The sequence below is a fragment of the Muntiacus reevesi genome, chromosome 2 (genome assembly GCF_963930625.1).
Source record: "Muntiacus reevesi chromosome 2, mMunRee1.1, whole genome shotgun sequence".
Lineage (NCBI taxonomy): Eukaryota > Metazoa > Chordata > Mammalia > Artiodactyla > Cervidae > Muntiacus > Muntiacus reevesi.
Genome location: NC_089250.1, coordinates 218,305,674 through 218,321,201, shown reverse-complemented (window position 1 = coordinate 218,321,201; position 15,528 = coordinate 218,305,674).

Below are 15,528 nucleotides of genomic sequence, written 5' to 3'. Positions count from 1 at the left end.
CTGGAAAACAGATCCACTTTCAAATTCTGCCACTGCCACTTGCCCAAACTTTGTTGGTGCTAGCAGTGGTGGTTTAGTACTAAGCTGTCTCTGACTCTCTTGCGACCCCATGGACTGTAGCCCACCAGGCTCCTCTGCCCATGGAATTTCCTAGGCAGGAATACTGGAGTGGTTTGCCATTTTATCAGTAGGGAATTCCTTATTTTTTTGTGCATTAGACATTCTCACTTTCATTTTCTAGATTAGGCAACTATGCTACAGAATACTGATGTTTCTGTTCTTGAAATGTTCATGGTACTTACTATAAGCAATCAGTTAGTAAGAGTAACTTTGATTAACATTGTCGTCACTGCTCTTTCTTTATCAACCAAACTCAAGTCTCTGTATACTGCAGTGGAAATTTCTGAGACACACGTTTGCCTTTGTTCTTCTGTTTTCCTAGTTTTACATTATTAACAATGTATGATACCTTTCATCTGTAAAATTATAGTTTTCATTGAGAAAAGAGATGGCCTCATGAGTGTAACATTTTGTGGGTTCCATCACTAGGCTTGTGAGTGAGAGAACTCATGAGATTCAAAGTAGGATGAAGGCTATCTATGAAATGTGTTCAACGGGTACTTATCTTTTGCACAGTACTCACCAGCAAGTGGTAGTCTCCAAACTCATACTCTTCTGAGAATATACTGCTTTTCACCTGCCAGCAGATGAAGGGGAAGGATGGAGGGAGCATCCGATGCACTCACATTGTCATCCTGGCTGTCTCACTAGCTCGGGAACTCTGGCCAGTGACCTCACCTATCAGGGAACACCAGTTTCCTTCTATGTTAGAGGAGATTGGAATAACCCCTTGGAGTGTTGCTGGAGGATTAAATGAGGAACCCTACAGAACATTCCCTGGCATAATGCCTGGCCCAGTGTAACTCAGGAATATGAGTCCCTGACTCCCTTCCCCATTCTGGGGGTGATGGTGTCAGTATCCCCACCACCGCTACGATTATTATAGCTCAGCTGCCCCACAGCAAGAGAGCTTCCAAAGTTTTGCTAAGTGTGTTATCTTACACTCCTCTGATGAATTATGTCCCAGCTACTGACAGTGATGGTTCAGGGCATTTTAATACCTGCAGTGTATGCCATATATAATAGTAGTTACACAAAGCAGTTCACTTTATCAGATGCAATCTCAACTATGCAAAACAGGCTTTCAGAAGGAAGATACTACGTTATCTATAGTCATCTTTGAGGGGCGGGTGATGAATTACTTTCATTCTCTCATCATACTTTCTTTTCCAAGGTTTTAAAAAATGAACTGGTATTGGTTTTATCACTATTAAAAAAAAAATAACACTTATTACTGTCCTTAAATTAAATCAAGATTTTCAAACATTCCATGCTAAGTCTGCTTGTCAGCTCTATGGTGTATGTGGCAATCTATCTGCTTTTTTTTTTTTTTAAGAGGGGGTTTGTTTTTGTTTTGTTTTTGTCTGCATTCCCTTTCTGTGCCTTTTAGACCAGAAAACTGTTTGCTAATGAGAGCAGTGTGTTCAAAGCTGTATGTCTGTGAGAGATCTTTCATTTACTGTACAGTTAACTCATTGGGCAAAGCAATATTTAGGCAATTCTGAAGAAGGGTTTTTTTTTAAGGCATGAGGGAGCTTGGGGGTGGGGGTGGGGCTCAACGGTAATGATTTTCCTCTGTGTCATTTAGCAGTTTTCCAGGGCTTTTCATTACGGCCGCGTTGGGCCATTTGAGGTGCCTGCTTTCTAATCAGCCCTGGCCGCCTTCCAGTCAGCCTCGGCGGAAACTCTCTAGGCACAGGGTTTAATTGGGGCCACCCACCATGGAGGAGCTTCCCACTTTGTCCGGGAGATGGAGGCTCTTAACGTGATGCACATAAAAACGTCCAGGACGCAGGCCAGGCACCAGGGCTCTGATGTCCCAAGGCTGTTATTATGTTCCAGTTCAATGTCAGCTTTTCAAAGAGACTCCATCCAATCGTGGGGGAGGCTTGACCTCCCCCAAGGAGAGCACTAGAAAATCCTGGGCTGCAGACTAGATGCAACCCCTGATGTTTGGAACCTCCCTCAATAGATCCCAGGGGCTTTAAACATTCAAAATCTCCCCCTCCTCGTCCTTTTCACGATGATCCCTCTGGCATCTTGGATTCCTTCAATTAATTCCTTGCAAAAGCCAGTGGAGTTCCAATCTCTGGTTTGAAATGATCTGCCTCTTGAAAGGGTGCCTGGCAACCTGTGGACACGCCAGCCTCAGGCGCAGTGGGGCCCAGTGACCACGCAGCTTCTGGAGACAGAGCGCCTGTGTAATGGGGTGCAGGCGTCACAGAGCGCTCTCGGCAGGTGGGTGAGTGTGTCGGCAGGGAGCGGGGCCTCAGGAAGCCCAGGTCAGGGGGGTGTTTCGGGTGACGCAGGTGAACCAAGGGAGCCGCGACCTCTTTGTGGGCGTCAAACGGGAAATGTTTAATTTGGATTCAGTTACATCATCTGTCAGCCTTCTGTCGGCTCTGCTTCCCGGGATAACAGAGAAGGATCCTAGAAATAAAGAGTGGACCTGCTTTGGCCTCCTCCAACCAGGAAGCAGGGAAAGAGATGGAATGAGACAGGGAGAGAGAGAATGAATGATAACAAGGCTGCCACTTATCAGGTGCTTCATCCAGCCCCTCCCCTGATGACCACAGTGACCCCTTTTACTCCCTCCTCCATCCCTGGGAGACAGCGCTATTTTTAGCACCATCGCGCAGATGGGGAAACTGAGGCAGGGGACTACCTAAGTTCACGCAGTAGATGTCAGTGCTGTATCCATTTGACTCTTCTGAAAAGTTCACGTGCGTACAGCTTTCTGGGAACCTTGATCTCACGGAGGTTATCAGTTGGTTCAGGATGCGATTCAGGTCCAAGGCTGGGTCTGAGATGCTGCAGGTGATGGAGATGCCGCTGGTCTGGGGACTGCACTCTGAGTATGCAGGGAACAGACAACAGTAGTGTCTTAACTGGCTGCATTTTAGATTCACCTGGAGCCAGGGACCTTTAAAAATACTCCTGATGCACATTCAGACCCAGGATCTCTTGCGGGGGTTGGGGGGGCAGGGGTCGACCAGTGTGCACCCAAGTTGAGCACAATTAAAAGGATCACGGTGAGCCTCAAGGCATTCAGACTCACTAAAACAGCAGCAAAACCATCAGGTCTGGTTAGAAAGGGAGCGAGACAAAAGAAAGACCACTGTGTGTGGGAGGGTGAGGAAAGGAGTAAAAATGAGGCCAAGCTGGGGAATAAAGGAGGGGGTGAAGTCAGTCAGAACAGCTGGCACCGGCTGGCAGGCAGGTGTGGCGCCTGCTGGGCGGTGGATTTCGTTCCTCGCGGGAGGTGGGGTTGATACGGTTCCCTGGTCCCGGCTGGCCCAGGAGGTGGATAGAGAGCCTGCCTCAGCAGGCCAGGTCGTTTCCCTTCCAGGCAAGGAGATTTCAATGCAGCAACGTTGCTGTGAGCTTTGGTGGCTCGGACAGTCCAGATTCCGCCTGCAGTGCAGGAGAGCCGGGTTAGATCCCTGGGTTGGAAACGTCCACTGGAGAAGCGAATGGCACCGCACTCTAGTATTCTTGCCTGGAGAATTCCTTGGACAGAGGAGCCTGGTGGGCTACGGTGCACGGGGCCACCAAGAGTTGGACATGACTGGATCACACACACACACACACACACACACACACACACGCACACCATGAGTTTACCCTTGCTTCATACTGGAAACAAAGATAACAAGAGTGTCACCTCTGCTCTATGCAGCAGAAGAGGCGGTGAGGGTGGGGTCACAGCCTGCACACTTGTCTCAGGCCGGGGGAACGCAGGGAGGTGTGTCTTGCCCAGCCCAGCGCAGCCCAGCCCAGCCCAGCCCGGTGCAGCCTACTGGGGCGATCAGGGGAGTGTGTCCTGGATGAGATACCCCCTTCTCTAAGTCTCGGGTGACACGCTGAGGGCCTGAGTTAAGGCAGTCATGATGAGGATGAAGGACTGAGCCAGAGGCATTTCTAAAGCAGGTTTGGTTCCCCAGTATGTTCCCCTTCCCATCTGAAAAACACACCGAATTTGCGGATATAAAAAGAAGCAGAATCTCAGATACAGAGAACAAGCTAGTGGTTACTAGTTTGGAGGAGGGGCAGTATAGGGGTTGGAGAGAGGGACAAACCACCTTGTAAGATAGGTTACAAGGATGCGTCGTACAACATGGGGGATAGAGACAATCTTTTGTAATAACCATAAACAAAAAGTGAGCTTTTAAAATTGTATTTAAAAAGGTTAAAAAGTTGATCAGTGGAAAAAAGTCTCCCCCTCCTCAGTTTGCCTCCCACATCTGAGGGAGGCACCCAAACTCCCCAGCTAGGGATTCTGGTCAGATGGTCACACACGGAGAGTGACTGATGGTTTACACCTGGCACATTGCTGGGTTTAGGTGCCTCTGATACATACACTTTAAAATGCCCAGTAAGTGGCTGAGAGTATGTATTTAGAGCTAGGAATAGAGATTTGGGCTGGAAAGTGAGATCTGGGAGCCACTAGCACATCAGATGGGATTTGTACATCCAGGAACGGAGGCAGTTCTCTTGAGAGAAGACAAGGGAAAGGATGAAAGTCTGTGGACACCAACATGGAAGTGAAAGTGAAAAAGTGAAAGTCGCTCAGTTGTGTCTGACTCTCCGCCACCCCATGGACTGTAGCCCCCCAGGTTCCTCTCTTCATGGGGATTCTCCAGGCAAGAATACTGGAGTGGGTTGCCACGCCCTCCTCCAGGGGATCTTCCCAACCCAGGGATTGAACCCAGTTCTCCCACATTGCAGGCGGATTCTCTACCAACTGAGCCACCAGGGAAACCCAAGAATACTGGAGTGGGTAGCCTATACCTTTTCCAGGGGATCTTCCTGACCCAGGAATCAAACCAGGGTCTCCTGCATTGCAGGAGGATTCTTCACCAACTGAGCTCTCAACATTGAAGGGATATAAAAAGGGCAGGGGAATTATTTGATGGAAATTAAGTAAGAAAGGGAAAAACAGGACAAGGTAATGACCTCGAAGCTGAGCAGGTGAGAGATTTTTTGAGAAGGAGGCGCTGATCATGAATTCCAAATGCTATAATAGTTTAAAGAAGATACACTGCCAAGGGCTAGGGTTCTTTTTCTCTTTGGGGGAAAGGAACAGGCCCACACGTTTCATGTCTCTGTATTCTTAAATAGCTTTTGTCATCTCATGATTATGAGACTACCAAGGGTAGTCTTGGTGGGGACAGTTTCAGGAGACTGGGGGCAGAAGCAGTGAAGGGTGGATGACCAAGGATGCCAGGCATGTACCTTCACCTGCAGGCTCCAGCCTTTCGACAGAGCGCCTCGAGAGATGGGAACACATGGGAAGGATGCTGATGAAATGGGTGGGGGGAATGATGAAATCAGTCATTTAGAAATTGAAATGCAGCAGTGGAATGAATGAATGAATCAATCTCTGTTCCCAGGCACTTTCCCAAGCCAAGAGAAGAAAAGACCTAGGAAAAGATTGCAATCCAGCCTGGCAGTGTGGATGGCCATGTCCTGTCTGAGTTTGAGTTGAAATCCAGTAGGTTATAATCTTCTTAATCCTGTCCCCTAAGGAGTCAATAGCCCAGAGGGGTACTCTTGCCCTAATTTGCATAGCTTTCAATTTTTGGCTGCTTCGAATGCCAAGCAGAAGGGTACATATGCAGAGAAAGACAGATCATATGATATCGCTTACATGTGGAATCTGAAAAGATGATACAAATGAACTTACAAAACTGAGACAGATGCACAGACTTTGAAAACAAACTTATGGATGCATTCTTTTTGAATGTACATCCAGGCACTGTGTCTGGGAGCGGCAGTCTTGAAATTAAATGGAAGATATTGGGATCCAGCCTGGAGTTTGGATGAAGGAATATTCAGATGGCATCTGTCTCTGAGCCACAATTCACAGCCTCAGAAATTGGTGTGTGAGTGAGTGAAAGTTGCTCAGTTGTGTCTGACTCTTTGCAACCCTATGGACTATACAATTCACGGAATTCTCCAAGCCAGAATTCTGGAGTGGGTAGCCTTTCCCTTTTCGAGGGGATCTACCCAATCTTTGGATCAAATCCAGGTCTCCCGCATTGCAGGCAGATCCTTTCCAGATGAGCCACAAGGGAAGTGGAGTGGCTACAGCAATAAAGTTCAGAGAAGTTAAAAAAGAAAAGGGAAAACAGCTATCATTTATCAAGCACAGGAAGTTTGGGGTTCTGTCTCAGACATTTTATACATTTTATTCTGACCATCATGAAAAAAAAGAAAAAGATGTAAAATAAGGATAGTTCACCTTCTGTGAGAGATGAGCATGTAAAGACTTTGCATTCAGGGTCACATAGCAAAAACACAGAACTACTTTGAAATCCAATACAGACCAATGTAAAGGGGAAAGGAGTTGGAAAGAGTTTCCTGGTCGAAATGGTGGTGGTTTAACTCAGATGACCATTATATCTACTACTGTGGGCAAGAATCCCTTACAAGAAATGGAGTAGCCCTCATAGTCAACAAAAGAGTCTAAAATGCAGTCAGTTCAGTCAGTCAGTTCAGTTGCTCAGTCGTGTCTGACTCTTTGCGACCCCATGAATCGCAGCACACCAGGCCTCCCTGTCCATCACCAACTCCCAGAGTCTACCCAAACCTATGCCCATCGAGTAGGTGATGTCATCCAGCCATCTCATCCTCGGTTGTCGGCTTCTCCTCCTGCCCCCAATCCCTCCCAGCATCAGGGTCTTTTCCAATGAGTCAACTCTATGCATGAGGTGGTCAAAGTACTGGAGTTTCAGCTTAAATGCAGTACTTGGATGCAATATCAAAAATGACAGAATGATCTCTGTTCGTTTCCAAGGCAAACCATTCAATATTACAGTAATCCAAGCCTACGCCCCAACCAGTAACCCTGAAAAAGCTGAAGTTGAATAGTTCTATGAAGACCTAAAAGACCTTCTAGAACTAACACCCAAAAAGATGTCCTTTTCATTATAGGGGACTGGAATGCAAAAATAGGAAGACAAGAGATAACCTGGAGTAACAGGCAAATTTGGCCTTGGAATACAGAATGAAGCGGGGCAAAGTCTAACAGAGTTTTGCCAAGAGAACACACTGGTTATAGAAAACACCCTCTTCCAACAACACAAGAGAAGACGCTACACATGGACATCACCAGATGGTCAACACCGAAATCAGATTGATTATATTCTTTGCAACCAAATATGAAGAAGTTCTATAGAGTCAGGAAAAACAAGACTGGAAGCTTACTGTGGCTCAGATCATGAACTCCTTATTGCCAAATTCAGACTTAAATTGAAGAAAGTATGGAAAACCACTAGACCATTCAGGTATGACCTAGATCAAATCCCTTACGATTATACAGTGGAAGTGAGAAATAGATTCAAGGGACTAGATCTGGTAGACAGAGTGCCTGATGAACTATGGAGAGAGGTTCGTGACATTGTGCAGGAGACAGGGATCAAGACCATCACCAAAAACCTAGATGTCCATCGGCAGACGAATGGATAAGAAAGCTATGGTACATATACACAATGGAATATTAATCAACTACTAAAAAGAACACATTTGAATCAGTTCTAATGAGGTGGATGAAACTGGAACCTATTATATAGAATGAAGTAAGTCAGAAAGAAAAACACCAATACAGTATATGAACACAGATATATGGAATTTAGGAAGATGATGATGATGACCCAATACGCAGGACAGCAAAAGAGACACAGATATAAAAAACAGATATTTGGACTCTATGGGAGAAGGCGAGGGTGGGATGATTTGAGAGAATAGCATTGAAACATATACATTACCACATGTGAAATAGGTGACCAGTCCAAATACGATGTATGAAACAGGGCACTCAAAGTCAGTGCACTGGGACAACCCAGAGGATTGGGATGGGGAGGGAAGTGGGAGGGGGGTTCGGGATGGGGGACACATTTATACCGTGACTGACTCATGTCAAGGTATGGCAAAAACCACCACAATATTGTAAAGTAATTAGCCTCCAAATAAAATAAACTAATTGCTTAAAAAAAAGACAATCCCCAAGAAAAAGAAATGCAAAAAGGCAAAATCGTTGTCTGAGGAGGCCTTGCAAATAGTTGTGAAAAGAAGAGAAGCTAAAAGCAAAGGAAAAAAGGAAAGACATACCCACCTGAATGCAGAGTTCCACAGAATATCAAGGAGATAAGAAAGCCGTTCTCAGTGATCAATGTAAAGAAATAGAGGAAAACAATAGAATGGGAAAGACTAGAGATCTCTTCAAGAAAATCAGAGATACCAAGGGAACATTTCATGCAAAGATGGGCACAATAAAAGACAGAAATGGTATGGACCTAACAGAAGCAGAAGATATTAAAAAGAAGTGGCAAGAATACACAGAAGCACTGTACAAAAAAGATTGTCATGATAACCATGATGGTGTGATCACTCTCCCAGAGCCAGATCTCTTCGAATGGAAAGTCAAGTGGGCCTTAGGAAGCATCACTATGAACAAAGCTACTGGAGGTGATGGAATTCCAGTTGAGCTATTTCAAATCCTAAAAGATGATGTTGTGAAACTGCTGCACTCAATATGCCAGCAAATTTGGAAAACTTGGCAGTGGCCACAGGACTGGAAAAGGTCAGTATTCATTTCAATCCCAAAGAAAGGTAATGCCAAAGAATGTTCAAACTACTGCACAATTGCACTCATCTCACACGCTAGCAAAGGAATGCTCAAAATTCTCCAAACCAAGCTTCAATTGTATGTGAACTGTGAACTTCCAGATGTTCAAGCTGGATTTAGAAAAGGCAGAGGAACCAGAGATCAAATTGCCAACATCTGATGGATCATCGAAAAAGCAATAGAGTTCCAGAAAAACATCTACTTCTGCTTTATTGACTATGCCAAAGCCTTTGACTGTATGGATCACAACAAACTGTGGAAAATTCTTATGAAATGGGAATACCAGACCGCCTGACCTGCCTCCTGAGAAATCTGTAGGCAGGTCAGGAAGCAACAGTTAGAACTGGACATGGAACAACAGACTGGTTCCAAATTGGGAAAGGAGTATGTCAAGGCTGTATATTGTCACCCTGCTTATTTAACTTATATGCAGAGTACATCATGAGAAATGCCAGGCTGGATCAAGCACAAGCTGGAATCAAGATCACCAGGAGAAATATCAATAACCTCAGATATGCAGATGACACCAACCTTATGGCAGAAAGTGAAGAAGAACTAAAGAGCCTCTTGATGAAAGTGAAAAAGGAGAGTGAAAAAGTTGGCTTAAAGCTCAACATTCAGAAAACTAAGATCATGGCATCTGGTCCCATCACTTCATGACAAATAGATGGAGAAACAATGGAAACATTGTTTTTGGGGACTCCAAAATCACTGCAGATGGTGACGGCAGCCACGAAATTAAAAGATGCTTGCTCCTTGGAAGAAAAACTATCACCAGCCTAGACAGCATATTAAAAAGCAGAGAGATCACTTTGCCAACAAAGGTCCATCTAGTCAAAGCTGTGGTTTTTCCAGTGGTCATGTATGGATGTGAGAGTTGGACCATAAAGAAAGCTGAGCACCAAAGAATTGATGCTTTTGTACTATGGTGTTGGAGAAGACTCTTGAGAGTCCCTTGGACTGCAAGGAGATCCAACCAGTCCATCCTAAAGGAGATCAGTCCTGGGTGTTCACTGGAAGGATTGATGTTGAAGCTGAAACTCCATACTTTGGCCACTTGATGCGAAGAGCTGACTCATTGGAAAAGACCCTGATGCTGGGAAAGACTGAAAGTGGGAGGAGAAGGGGATGACAAAGGATGAGACGGTTGGATGGCATCACCAACACGATGGATATGATTTTGAGTAAACTCTGGGAATTGGTGATGGACAGGGAGGCCTGGTGTGCTGTAGGCCTTGGGGTCTCAAAGAGTCGGACATGACTGAGCTACTGAACTGACGAACTCGGGGATGAAAGGAGTAGGTGCAAGCATCCTGATCCTAAACTGTGTATTTTCCTCTTCTTGATGGATTTCATGTTTACAGTTCAGGAGGATGGCTGCTGACAAACCCAGGCTTAATCACATCTTGTGACAACCTCAGCTGAAAGATAGGTTCATTCTCCCAAACTATGTAGATCAACAGCAGTGATAGCAGGTCACATGAGTCCAGACTCTACCTTTTTGGCCAATGATTTTTTTGCCTAAAAGAAAGTGGTGCTGTGTTCAGGCCTGTCTAGATCATGGATTGGGGGCTTCCCTGACCGTTCGGTGGTAAAGAACTTGCCCGCCAGTGCAGGAGATACGAGTTCAATCCCTGGGTCAGGAAGATCTCCTGGAGAAGGAAATGGCCACCCACTCCAGTCTTCTTGCCTGGAAAATCTCATGAACAGAGAAGCCTTTCAGGCAACAGTCCATGGAGCCGCAAAAGTGTCAGACATGACTTAGCCACTGAACAACAAATCATGGATTAAACCAGAGGAAAAGAGATGGAGATGTTTAGAAGGCAAAGCACTGTCTCCGAAATTCAAAAATCAAATCAAACAGCAAACCCTTCCGGCTCATCACTCCATCAAGGACTCAATCTCAAGCCCGTCCTTGATTCTTTCTGTTATTCTTTACTTCCTCCATGAATAAGAAATGAGTCACAGGCATTCCAGAAGCTTTCAGTGCTGTCGGCTAGGCAGCAGCGCTGGCATTCACATGGAGGTGTAAGTACAGTGGGCCGCAGTCACGGGCTTGTAATCTATTTGGTTACATCAGAAACACCCAGGTGTTAGTTCAACGACAGACGTCTGGGCCGCGTCCCAGACGTAATTGGAATATGCATGGCGATGCCCGGGAATGTCAGTTCTAGCAGCTGCCCAGGTGATTCTGATTAGCAGGGGTCGTTCCCCGTCTTGGCCGTCCCAGGTTTCGGGCAGATGGGCTGGTGTTAAAGACGTGTGTTTGGGAGTCACGGGGGCAGGTGTCTAAGCCTGCGTGTGTTGAGATCTGATGGTGGACGGGAGTGAATACTTCATGCTGACCAAAGTCATTTCCCTTTCTCAGGCAGCCTGAGCTTTTCCAGAGCTTTTGCAAAGTACATGTTCCGCCTTTCGCTTCACAGAGAGTGCAGAACTTGGCCCCGAGTTCGCCTATGGGAACAGGGAGTCTAGTTGTAATGCTGCCTCTTCAGCCTGGGGCAGACAAGCTACTTTTAATTGTAGGGCTTGGGAAAAGGCTGAAAATAGAGCCGGGGAGCAACTGACGTAGACAGAGCAAGGGAAGCTGAGATGAATAGAGGAGCCTTGATCATAGGGACAGGCACACATGGCAAAGAGAAGAAATCAATGCCGATGTCCTAGGAAAGTGCCATGAAAGACTGAACATAATTTGATCTGAGGGAGCAGTTGGTAATTCCTAAATTGCTTGTGGATAATCTCCTGTTGCTAACAAAAATCAGCCTATGCAGGTCATTTGTTGGAATTTCACTTTTTATTTCATGCAGTAAAGGAAACACTTTACCTATCTGAATGTGCGTGTTAGTTGCTCAGTCGTGTTGGACTCTTTGCAACCCCAAAGACTGTAGCCCACTGGGCTCTTCTGTCCATGGATTTCTCAGGCAAGAATACTGGAGTGGGTATTCCCTTCTCCAGGGGATCTTCCCAACCCAAGGATTGAACCTAGATCTCCTGCATTGCAGGTGGATTCTTTACCGTCTGAACCACCAGGGAAGCCCATCTTTCTGGGCTTCTCCCCGTCTCCACTGCTTCTGAGGACGGTGTGGTTAACCGCACCTTGTTCCCTGAGATGCTGGCCAGAAGGCAGCCCCCCTGCCTCTCAGGGCTCAAGCACTGAAGCCCATGTCCAGCTCTTTATTTCTCCTTTTGGCTACTGTGTTGAAATAAGCCAAGTCCTGTCCTCTGTTTCTCCTTTCTCCAGTCCTAGGTTTGGACACATGGCTTTGGACATCTTACTTTCTACAGGAAATCTGTTCAGTAAAGCTTGACAGGCCATTCAGGGCAGCTTTCAAATTCCAGAGGACGGACAGCATTCCACCTTGGAAGTCAGCTGGGGGTGTGGGGTCGGGGGGACTCAATGGTTCGTTCTTTCTGTGGGAGAGACCCTTGCGTCCTCCTACAGCAGAGATCATGGGAAAAGTGAATCAACAACAGGGATCACCGTTTATTTCTTGCTCTCGCCAGAAGGAGGTACTTGACTTGAAGCATATTATCTTGGGAAAGAAGGTTAAACTGATGTCTGGGTAAAAAGGTGAGAAAACAATGCCTAGAACTGTACTGTTGATTTTAAAGGATGGAATGGGGGGAACTGTTCCTAGGTGGGCCTCTTCATGCCCACTTCCCTACCATGCCTTCCCTTCCTTATTACAAATATTTACTGAATGCCCACTATGTGCCTGGCTCTGAGCTTAGTTTGACAGAATACACCAAGACAGCGATTACTTTCTCTTTTCCCTATTGGTTCCTGCAATGTTTGTGCCCCTCCCCCACACTCACATAGTGAAATCTAATGCCCAGTGGGAAGGCACTCAGAAGTGAGAACTTTGGGAGGTGACTGGGTCTTCAGGGCTGAGCCCCCATGAAAGGGATTAGAGCCCTTAGAAAAGAGACTGCAGAGAGCCCCCTGGCCTCTGCAACCATGTGAGGACACAGCAAAACAATGGCCATCTATGAAGCAGGAAGCAGGATCTCATCAGACACCCACCGAACCTGCTGGCATCTTGATCTTGAACTCCCTAAACTGCAGAACTGTAAGAAACACATTCTGTTGTTTCTAAGCCACTGAGGCCGTGGTATTCTGTTACACCAGCTCAGATGGACTGAGACAGATTACTATGAACTTTAGACATGCTTTATAGTGTCTTACAGTTATAGTTTTAAAATCAGTTCAGATTTAGAATTCCAAGTATTTCAGAAGCTGATTGTTGTTTTTCAATCACTCCGGTTGTGTCCGACTCCTTGTGACCCCATGGACTGCAACACACCAGGCTTCCCTGTCCTTCATTATCTCCTAGAGCTTGCTCAAACTCATGTCCAACGATGCCATCCAACCATCTCATCCTCTGTCACCCCCTTCTCCTCCTGCCCTCAATCATTCCCAGCATCAGGGTCTTTTCCAATGAGTCGGCACTTCACATCAGGTGGCCAAAGTATTGGAGCTTCATCATCAATCCTTCCAAGGAATATTCAGGATTTATTTCCCTTAAGATTGACTGGTTGGATCTCCTTGCAGTCCAAGGGACTCTCAGGAGTCTTCTCCAGCACCAGAGTTCGAAAGCATCAATTCTTTGGCACTCAGACTTCTTTATGTTCCAACTCTCACATCTATACATCAATACTAGAAAAACCATAGCTTTGACTATATGGACCTTTGTTGGCAAAGTGATGTCTCTCCTTTTTAATACGCAGTCTAGGTTGGTCACAGCTTTTCTTTTAAGAAGCAAGTGTCTTTTAATTTCATGGCTGCAATCACTGCCGAAGTGATTTTTGAGCCCAAGAAAATAAAGTCTGTCACTGTTTCCAATTTTTCCCATCTATTTGCCATGAAGTCATGGGACTGGATGCCATGATCTTTGTTTTTAGAATATTGGGTTCTAAGCCAGCTTTTTCACTCTCCTCTTTCAGCTTCATCAAGAGACTCTTTAGTTCCTCTTCACTTTCTGCCATTAGGGTGGTGTTATCTGCATATCCGAGGTTATTGATATTTCTCCCAGCAACTTTGATTTCTGCTTGAGCTTCATCCAGCCCAGCGTTTCACATGATGTACTCTGCATAGAAGTTAAATGCTCCTTTGCTATTCAGAGCTGAAAGGACCATCTGCCCTGACTCTCAGTCACCATCTAGAGGCAATTTACGCATATTGCAGGGCTAGTTCCTAGAATATAGAAAATCATCCCAGAAGTTGTGATTTTGCAGTGTCTGTGTATTGACCCTACAGAAGAAAGTGGACCTGGCCATCTGCAAACGCACAGACACATTGTCACAAGTGTGGGACTGGCATCTGGTGAGTAGAGGCCACAGGTGCTGCTCAATAACCTACAATGTGTGGGACAGCCCCCACCCCAGAGGATTATCCAGCCCCCAAGGTCAAAGGTGCTATGGGTGAGAAGCACAGGTAAAAAGTGTTCTCTGAGATTCAAGTCTTGACCATGGGGAAGAACTTCTATTCCTGGCTGCAAAAAAGCAAGACCAAAGCGGGTGTGTATGACTTCGCATAAAGATGTCTCACTGGAGAAATGCAGATGAGGGACACAGTTTTACTGGGCCGAGTGTGGACAAGCCACATACCCCTTCAACTTCTTTTAGAAGCACTGAAGTCACCTCTGTCAGAATCACGTGCACCTGCTGGCTGCAAATACATATAAGGGTCCAAGGCCAAGTCTACCCAATCAGAACGTCCATGGCTGGGGCCCCAGGCATCTGCATTTCCAGCAAGCATCAGGGGTGATTTTCATGCATGTTCCAGTTTGACATAGGATGGATGAAGTAACAGGAATACAGAGTATCATCTATTTTTTTTAAACTGTTATTTGTGTTTTTTTAGTTGTGCTGCGCAGGCTGTAGGATGTTTGTTTCCTGACCAGGGATCGAACCTGTACCCCCTGCAGTGAAAGCACGGAGTTTTTTTTTTAACTTTTTATTTTGTATTGGGGTATAGTTGATTAGCAAACAATGTTGTAATAGGCGAATGGCAAAGGGACTCAGTCACACATGTATCCATTCTCCCCCAGATTCCCCTCCCATCTAGGCTGTCACATAACACTGAGCACAGTTCTGTGTGCTATGCAGGAGGACCTTGTTGGCTATCCATTTTAAATATAACATTGTGTACATGTCCATCCCAAACTTCCTAACTATCCCCTCCTCCCATCCTTCACCCAGCAACGATAAGCTCGTTCTTGAAGCCTGTCTCTTTCTGATTGGTGGGTAAGTTCATTTATATCATTTCATTTCAGATTTCACATGTAAGGGATGTCATACACTATTTCTCCTTCTGGGTCTGACTTCACTTCACTCAGTGTAACACTCTCCAGGTCCACGCATTTTGCTGCAAATGGCACTATTTCCTTCTTTTAAATGGCTGAGTAATATTCCATTGCATATATGTGCCACATCCTCTTTACCCATTCCTCTGTCCATGGACATTTAGATTGGGTAGCGTGGAGTCTTACTCACTAGAAACAAAGGAAAGTGAAAGCGTTAGTCGCTCAGTCCTGTTCGACACTTTGCGAGTTCATGGACTGTAGCCTGCCAAGCTCCTCTGTCCATGGAATTCTCCAGGCAAGAATACTGGAGTGGGTTGCCATAACCACTGGACCGCCAGGGAATTCCCTGTTCTTATTTTTAAAACTCACTTAGAAAGGGCTCAGGAAAAACATTCACTTAATCCTTGGCATTGGCCACCCAATGTGGCCACACTTTGGCCACCTGATGTGAAGAGCTGACTCACTGGAAAAGAC